Source organism: Geotrypetes seraphini, chromosome 2, assembly GCF_902459505.1.
Source record: "Geotrypetes seraphini chromosome 2, aGeoSer1.1, whole genome shotgun sequence".
Classification (NCBI taxonomy): Eukaryota; Metazoa; Chordata; class Amphibia; order Gymnophiona; family Dermophiidae; genus Geotrypetes; species Geotrypetes seraphini.
The window spans coordinates 120451079-120461167 of NC_047085.1; positions in this window are offsets into that span (position 1 = coordinate 120451079).

The window sequence follows — 10089 nt, forward strand, 5'->3', positions numbered from 1 at the left end:
CTCCCATCCTTTCCCGCAATGTAAGCCTATGGTTTTAACCTGCAGGCTTAAGCGGATTAAAACCACGGGCTCAAAAAAAAAAATTAAAAAATTCTGTGCCGAGCCCGGAGGTCCAGCGTATGTGCAGACCATCTACAGATGGTCTACGCATGTGCGCAGATCACACAACAGCAGATAGGGGTGTTCCTCCGATCACCCCCATCTGCATATTTTAGGTTCCAGAATTCGTCAGACCTGCCCGGATCGGGCCCGATCGGGCAGGTTGATGAATCTAGCCCTTAATGTTTTACCTGCATTGTTCTCTTAGTACAAGCATTCTGTCACCTCAGGGTGTGGGATATACTGTGAATCAAGATAGTGAAACTATGGTGTTTACATAGAAAGATCTAATTGCTGAGCTCAATGGGAAGTCTTGCAGCATGTCTGCAGATTACTTCATTCAGTGTCCAGGTCTACAGACAGGCTTTAAAAGTAAACAGGTTCTAAAAGATTTAAGTGGAATGCACTCTGCTTTTCTTTTACAGGAAACCTATCTGAGAGCTAAGCAGTCAAAACATCACATTCTCCCTGGGTGGGGGAAATATATCATTGTCCTGGCAGCTCTAACTTAGAATTAGCTACTCTGATAAGAAAAAGTTTATTGGCCTATATCTATAAATGTTGGAAGGAGAGAATGGAAAGAGAAATTTTTCTTGATTTAGATAGTGGGGGATGGGAAGAGAGTTTACAGTTATGTATTATGAACCTCTACATCCTGAATAAAAGTTGAGTACAATTTGTTTAATTTATTTGATATACCGCTTTACTTTACAATAACTGTCAGATCAAGGCGGTTAACATTAGGTGCTTAAAAACTTCCAGAAGGTTAATAATTATACTAAGGGCTCCTTTTACTAAGCTCAGTTTTAGCGCACACTAGGCCCGCGCTAAATTGCCACGCGTGCTAGACGCTAATGCCAGCATTGAGCTGGCGTTAGTTCTAGCCACTTAGTGTGGGTTTAGCATGCGCAGAAATTCTGCGCGCGCTAAAAACGCTATCGCAGCTTAGTAAAAGGAGCCTTAAATCACTCCTAATAGTTGAGGGGGGCATTTCCTTAACAGAGCTCCATGGATGTGGAAAAAAGGCTCCTATTTTCCTGTATAGAAAACCAGTAAGTAAAGCAGAAAATACACCTACATTTAAGGTGAGATCATATACTCCATCCCTGTGCCTGGTATAAATTCTCATACCTAGATGTTAGCCAGAAGGCAGGTAAATTATAGAATTTCTTTTATTTACAAGCTATACCTAATCTCAACCTGTGCACGTGTCCACTGGCAAAATACACACCATCAAAATGACATGTACTTTTCTATTAGACAGTATTCTATATGGTCATTAATAGTGTTATGTGATTAGAATACGGGAAGGGGTAAAACATGGACCACACGGACCTTACGGACCTCGCGGATCTAAAACTGCACGTCCTTATAAATCTGAGGTCCATGCCACTTGTAGTTTCTGGCTCTGACAGACCTCGATGACAATTTAGCGCTGACAGATCCGTCTCAGCATAGGGAGGGAAAAGTATTAGGATCCGTCAACGCTAAAATGTCATCGAGGTCTGTCAGAGCCAGAGACCTAGTGCTGGAGCGGCTCTAAAATGAATCCTTTAAACCAGTTTCCTACAGCCCCAGTAAATTTAAAAATCTGAGGTCCGCGGCTCTGACAGACCTCTATGACATTTTAACGCTGACGGATCCTAATACTTTTCCCTCCCTATGCTGAGACGGATCCATCAGCGCTAAATTGTCATAGAGGTCTATCAGAACCAGAAACTAACTACAAGTGGCACGGACCTCAGATTTCTAAGGACATGCGGTTTTAGATCCGCTAGGTCCGGCAGGTCCGTGAGGTCCGCATTTTACCTCTTCCCCTAGAATACTGCCATTTGTGGACATTCCTGCCACATTACCCCTATTTCTATAATTGATCAGACTTACATAGATTTGGGCCTACAGATAAATTTATGGATAAGGGATTGAAAAGTATTGTATTTGTCTTCTCTGGCTTTTATTTGATGGACATCTGGAATTTCACCCTTCACTATGGAATGACCTACGTACTGGATATCAAGTACTCCTAGGAAGCATTTCTTTGGATTTATGGTGAAAAGCCAGCCTTATGTGTGCTTGTAAAGACAGCATTTTTGCATATTTGCTATAACTGGACCTCCCAGTTAACACTGTACAATGCAGCAAGAAAAACCTCCACGTGGTTGTCATGGAGCTTCAGAAGGTTATGTGGATAACTTATTTTTATGTGAATTAAATTATATTATGTGGATGATTTTAGTGTACCTTTGGAACTTTGACTCTTTCAAATAAAGTCCATTTAGGAACATCGTCACTCCACAAAGTTTTTTTGGTTTTCTCAAGATACATTAACACCATATGGGAGAGTTAAGATGGTGACAACATAGGTAGAGGCATTAACAACGCAAATTCACACTTGGAAAACTTTACCTTGTCTGGCAGCATTATAATAATAACTAGTGTTATAGCCCGTTACATTAACGGGTGCTAGAATATATGTGTGTGTCTGTGTATTTCTTTCTCTCTCTCTCCTTAACCACTTTCTGTATTTCTGTCTTTCTTTGTGTCTTTATTTTTCCTCGGCTATCCACCCATTCTCCCTTCCTTTTACCTTCCCTGTGTCCACCACCACCCTTTCACTGCTCCCCTTATCCAGCAGCAGTCCTTCTCCCTTTTTTTATCTCCCCCTGTCCAGCAGCACCTCTTTCCTGTCCCCCTGTCCAGCAGTAGGCCTCCCTTCCTTTCCCCCCCCCCCCGTCTCTTCCCCTGAAAGAATTTCAGCCCTGAGAGTTCCTGCTGCAGAGAAAGGCCCTCACCTCGGCCGGCTGTTGCTCCCTCCCTCTCTAGCTCACCCGCCACTTCCCCCACCAAAGCACAGCTTCCCAATCTCTTACCACCTGAAGCCGACATCCGGGAGAGACAGTGAGGAGAATCGCGAGGCCATCAGAAGCCGACAGCCTCTGTGCCACCTGAAGCCGACATCGGGGAGAAATTCGGAGCTTCGGTCTGGCCTGCTCCCTGCTCGCCTTGCTGTATTGCACTTTTTAATTGAAAGATGTGGCGGCGGCTCCTCTCATGATCCCCACCTGAGTCAGCAGTCCGACCCAGGTGGGGATCGTGAGAGGAGCACTGCCGCGTCTTTCAACTTAAAAGTACAATACGGCAAGGCGAGTAGGGAGCAGACCAGACCGAAGAACAAAGCATAAACAGAACCCTAAGCGTGCATGTGCACTCCTACCTGCGGGGCCCTACAGCTCACGGAAAACCGGTGCACGCAGTGGGAGTGTGCATGCGCGGCTAGCCTTTTATTATATTAGATAATAATAACAGTTTATATACCACAATACCGTGAAGTTCTATGTGGTTTACAAAAGATTAAACGAAGGAACAAGTTGATTGAACAAAAGAGAGGTGGAAGCGAGTGATTAATAGGACAAGATAACCATTATTGAGGAGAAAGTGATTAATAGGACAAGAAAATCATTATTGAGGAGAAAGAGATGAAAGGGTCAGTTGTCTAGATACTTTAGAAACAGGTATGTTTTTAGACGCTTCCTGAATTCCTCATAAGTAGTGGGCGAAAGCAATTGTTCTAGATCTTTACCCCATAATGCTGCTTGATGTGAGAGAAGGTGTTCATGGTGCTTTTTCAGTTTACAACCTCTAACTGTGGGGGAAACGAAGTTGGAATGTGAGCTTCTCTTGTGTCTGTTGGCTGAGAAGGAAAAAAGGTCAGTTATGTATTTAGGGGCAAGTTCGTATAGTACTTTAAAACAGAAGCAGGCAAACTTAAACTTTACATGTGCTTCCATCGGTAGCCAATGCAATTGTCGGTAGTAGGGTATCACGTGATCAAATTTCTTTAGCCCGAAGATTAGTCTGACCGCTGCATTTTGCATTAATTGTAAACGTCGCATATTCTTTTGGGAAATTGCTAAATAGGCAATGTTACAGTAGTCAAGTTGACTTAGTATGAGGGATTGAACCAGGGTTCTGAATGCCGACGTATCGAAATATGATTTAATGGAACTAAGTTTCCAGAGAGTGAAGAAACCCTTTCTGATTAAGGAGTCCACCTGGTCTTTCATGGTTAGGCATTGATCCAGAGTTACACCCAGTATCTTCATGGTGGGCTGAATAGGGTAACTAAGTTCATTGATACATAGTGGTATTTTGGTGTCAAGCGGATGTGGTGAAGCAACGAAGAATTATACCTCATTCAAAGTGGAAAGGAGCAGTTCATCTGGACCCTTCTGTGGCAAAAACTTCAACTCCGATTCAGCAAAATATTTTGGTCCCTACACAAACGGAGGATTTTCTGAGCTCTCACCAGCGGGAGCAGCTGGTACCGGGGACTTTAGGTTGGAAGTTTCCCTCTCACCTCCAGAGACTATTCCACCATCGCACCCTGATCCATCCGTGGCTCAGTCAGGCAGTCCCCGTTTGAAGGGATTGAGTCCATTGAATTGATATGGGGAGCAGAGAGTCCTGAGAGCTGGTCTTCTGACTAGACCAGGAAAGAAAATCCTGTTGCGGTGACTCTTGAGAACATATGGGATGCTCTCGAGAGACTGAACTTATCAGTTGCTGGATCTTCCCAGCAGTTAACCAAACTTGTGAGCACTGTTGACGCTTTGGGGAAATCTTTGTTTTCTACCAAGGAAGAATTTACCTCGGAGCTTAAAAAGGTTAATGACAAGAGTAGTGAAGTTACACGACGTGACTAATGGGATTTTAAAAGGAAAAATGCTTTTGAATAGAAAGATTGAGCAGTTAGAAAATTACAACAAAAGGTTAAATTTACAGTTATTGAATTTTCCAAAATCTTTAGGAGTGATACCTCATGAGATGTTCAAAAAATATTTGGTAGAAATTCTGAAATTCTCAGCTGAACATATACCTCCTCTGATTCGGATATATTATCTACCTATTAAAAAACAACCAATCTGGTTACTGGAGAGGAAGCTTTTAATACAGTTAATCCCTTAAATGTCACTGAATTATCATCAGAAACAGAGAGAGCTACTTTATTGGTTTCTTTAGTTATTGAACAAGACTTAAATGCAATCCTGAAATTATATTTTCATAGCCCTCATTTACTGTTTCTGGGGAAAAAAATTGTGTGGATTTTGCAAAAAAAAAAAAAAAAAATTTTAATAAAAAATATAAAATCTTTATTCATTTTAAAACCACAAAATTATTAGCTTCTCCTATGCAATAAATCCTCCCCAAAATTGACAGTGATCAATCAGGATTCATGAATGGCAGATTTTCAACCAATTATTCTCGTACATCATTGCAGATAAGTGCCATTGGACTGGACACTGAAAAAGCATTTGACAAAGTAGAATGGTCATTTATGTTTCAAACCCTTCAATGGTATGGTTTTTCTGAACTTTTTATTAAAATGATATCAGTAATTTACTCATCCCCTACCACTAGAATACAAATAAATGGATCACTATCGCCCACAGAGGAACCAGACAGGGTTGTCCTCTGTCCTTATTCCTTTTCAATATATGCTTAAAGCCATTGTTAACTGCCATAAGAGCAAATTCAGATATTAAGGGGTGGTGAAGAAGGGGGTTCCAGGGAGGTCCAGGGGGCTAATTTATGGGGTGGGAAAGTGTCTGACAGGAGGGACTGGTTATCTCCCCTGCTGGTGATGTTTGGGGGGCGGCGTTCAGGAAGGAGGGACTGGGCATCCCTCCTGCCGGTAGTCTTCACAGGGGGAGGACAGGTTGCCGATAAACTTATTGCAGCAGGGAGATCCCTTGCTGCGATAATCTCAGCGGCAAACTGTAACTAGCGCCTGTGACATAGACGATAGTTAGAGAATCATGGTGTGAGGTGGGCTTTGGCATCTGTCCATGAGGACAGATACAATTCTATATAGGACGCCCTTGTGTGATTCTTAAAAGCCGCTTAGGCATTTTCTGAGACTGGGTGTCCTATACAGAATGCGGCCTTTTGTCTCCAGTGTGTCTAAATCTTAAGGGGGGTTGTTTTGGGGTGGGCTTAGCACTTGGACATTTAACAGTGATAAAAATTTTACAAAATGTACAGGGCACAATTTGAACATTTTGGGCTAGACCTGTTTTAAAACAAATAAGGGCCAAAAGGTACCCAAACTGACCAGATGACCACTGGAGGGATGAAAATATAGCCCACACACACTCCCACAGTGGTCACTGACCCCCCTCCCACCCCCCAAATATCTGCATGAAACAAAATTGTATTATTTATTTATTTTTAGTATTTATATACCACTTATAGGGCTCCTTTTACCAAGCCGCATTAGCGGCTTAACGCACATAATAGCGTGGATTAAACCGCCGGCCGCGCTAGCTGCTACCGCCTCCTCTTGAGCAGGCAGTAGTTTTTGGCCAGCGCGGGGGTTAGCACATGATGAAACATCACGCGCGTTAACCCCGCTAGCGCGGCTTGATAAAAGGAGCCCATCGTTTTAATGGTTTACATTCAGGTACTCAAGCACTTTTTCCCCTATCTGTCCTGGTGGGCTCACAATCTAATATACCTGAAGCAATGGGAGAATTAAGTGATTTGCCCAGGGTCACAAGCAGCAGCATGGGATTTGAACCCCCAACTTTGGGGTGCTGAGGCTATAGTTCTCACCACTGTGCCACACACTCCCCTATGCTGCAGTGCCCATGAAGTTATTGAATATATAGTAAGTTCCATTTAGAATGAAGACTATGTATTAAAATGTATGTCTCTCTGTGTCCCTTACCCTCCTTTTCTCTTTTTCAGTGTCTCTTTGCCCTTTACATTTTCTGTGTCTCACTTCTGTTTCGCTACTCGTTGTCCCCTTCCATTCTCTTTCAATTACTCATTCTCTATATGAATCTGACACAGACATTAAAATGTTTTTGTCTTTCCCAGACCAAATCTGATTTGCTGACAATTTCATAAATGGTTTGAGCTTTTCTACAAAAAACAACAACACCACTTGAGCTATGCTGTTATTATGAAGATATATTTCCATGTCCGTCATGCTAGGAGGTAAATGCAAAATAGAGAAATGTTACTGGTGATTATAGCTATGTAAATAATATAAATGATATGCTGCATATTTTGGAAGAGAAATTGCCTGGTGAATACTACTCACTCATCAGTTATGAAACAACTTATAATTTAATGTTTGTTTAAAACTTGTTTATATATAATCTGCTATTAATGCTTGTTGGCTAGTTTATCAGCATCTTGCATCCTAGCAACATACACTGAGAAGCAACAGCAACAAGGTCATCGTACATGGAAGAGTCATGAGATGATCTAAATATCATGGTTTTTGCATTAATACGAAGGTCATTTCATAAATAATTCACACTATTTTTCAAAATTTACGTTTATTTTTTTTTTCAAGTATTTCTTTACAATCCTTCAATATAGTCTCCCTGCTTTGCAATGACCGAGTCCCAATGTTCGGGAAGCTTCATTATTCCACCCAAGACACCATTTTTTGTTCAGTTGCCAAATGCCTCGGGTACCAGCAGAAAAAAGCTCATCCAGAGATGCAAAACGATGTCCACGCATAGGTTGTTTCAACTTTGGAAAAAGGGCAAAGTCTTGTGGACTCATGTCTGGACTGTAGGGAGCATGAGGTAACACCTCCCAGCCGTATTTGTGTAGTTTTTCAATGACAACATTCCCTATGTGTGGGCGTGCGTTGTGAAGAATGAGTGGCCCAGCCAAGAGCAATTTAGGTCGGGTTTTGTGCATTTTTCTGCACATTTTATGCAAAACATCACAATAATATACTGCTGTGACACTTCTTCCACATGGAACTTTGTCTGTAATGATGATGCCTTCATGATCATAAGCAAAAATCATCATTTGTTTGACTTTTGATTGAGCTCGTCAAAATTATTTTGGCCATGGGGAAGATGGAGCTCTCCACTCATCATTGAAAAACTATACAAATATGGCTGGAAGGTGTTACCTCATGCTCCCTACAGTCCAGACATGAGTCCACCAGACTTTGACCTTTTTCCAAAGTTGAAACAACCTATGTGTGGACATCATTTTGTATCTCTGGAAGAGCTTTTTTCCACCAGTACCTGAGCCATTCAGCAACTGAACATAAATGGTGTCTTGGATGGAATAATGAAGCTTCCTGGATGTTGGGACTCAGTCATTGCAAAGCAGGGAGAATATATTGAAGGATTGTAAAGAAATACTGGAAAAAAAATAAAACATGTAAATTTAAAAAAAAGTGTGCATTATTTATGAAATGACCCTCGTATTAATTCAAGCGCTGTTTGTCTGGAATGTGCTACTAATACTACTACTAATTATCATTTCGATAGCACTACTAGTCATATGCAGCGCTGTATAGTAAATCAAAACATAGAGAGAGTCCCTGCTCAAAAGAGCTTACAGTCTAGTCAAGGCAGACAAACTGGACCAGAAGGTGCGTATAGACACAGTGCTCAGGTAGGAAAATTACAGAGGGCATGGTAAAATAGATATTGGTGCTTAGCAGGTGGGTTGGAGTTTGGAATTGAAAGTAGTTTCAAAGAAGTGGGCTTTGAGTCTGGATTTGAATACTACCAGAGACGGAGCTTGACATACTGAATCAGATAGTTTGTTCCAGGCATACAATGCAGCAAAGTAGAAAGGATGGAGTCTGGCGTCGGCCGAAGAGGATAAGGGTATAAATAAGAGAGTCTTATTCATTGAGCAGAGTCAGGGCAGGATTAATTTGTCGAGGGCCCCTAGACACACAAGTACACTAGGCCCCCTGCCCCGCCCCACCCCACCATGCGCCTAGGTGGAAAGAGGAAGTTGCATCAGAGGGAAGCTTTGGGCAAGCAGCACCTCTTGCACAATTACAGTTCCCGTTGCCTTTCTTACCTGCGTTGCTTGCTTGTCGATGGGGGGAGAAGGGACCGCATTGCCAATCGGGGTGGGGCCCATGTTGCTGATCGGGGAGCCCGCATTGCCGATCGATGCTGGAGGGGCCCATCGCCGTTTGGAAAAAACAATGTTGATGCCCTCCTTCATCAGGCCCCCTGACCATTTCGGGCCCTAGGCACTACGTGCCTACTTGGCCTATTGGTTAATCCTGCTCTGAGCAGAGTACCTGGGGGGGAGGGGGAGTGTGGGGAGAGAGGAGAGATACTGAGGAACTGTGGAGTGAATACACTTGTAGGTCATTAAGAGGAGTTTGAACAGTAAGCGGAAATGGATTGGGAGCTAATGAAGTGATTTGTCGAGAAGGGTAATGTGGGACTAGTGATATTGGTGGAATATGAAGCATGCAGCAGGGTTCTGAACAGATTGAAGGGGAGAGAGATCATTTAGCGAAAGGCCAGTGGGAAGCAGGTTGCAGTGGTCAAGGCGAAAGGTGATGAAGGTCTTAGCAGCGCACTCAGAAAGGAAGGGTCTGATTTTAGCAATATTGTAGAAAAAGAAATGATGGGTTTGGCAGTCTGTTGGATATGTGAAGAGAAGGAGAGAGATGAGTCAAAGGATGTGTAAAATCTTCCTCATCCTGTGCCTAAGTGCCTGGATGTAAGAAGTTCCTGGGTTTATGAAGAGTCTCATAATACAGAGCAGATGCACCTGATTGTAAGAGGACAGATAAATATGGTATAATGTCTGCAAGAAGGAAAGTGCAGTACAGAAGAGTCCTTACAGAGGATGCTAATGAGTCTGGATGAGCAAAATGGAGAGAAGTTCCAAGACAGTGTTCCAGTGTCTGCAGCTTTTATTTATTTATTTTAGATTTTGTATATGTGGCTTCTGGTAAATGTACAACTGACCCATTTATACATTGTCAAATCTATATGGATAGAATCATGCTGAAAAGCCATCTGAACAGTCAGATATTATTACCATCAATCAAAGACTAATCACTGTCATTGTGTTCCCAATCACGACATATAGCTGCGAGACATGAAACTCATGAAAGCAGATAGAATAAAAATTGACGCCTTCAAACTGTGGTGCTGGAGAAGACTTTTATGAATCCCATGGACAGCTAGGATC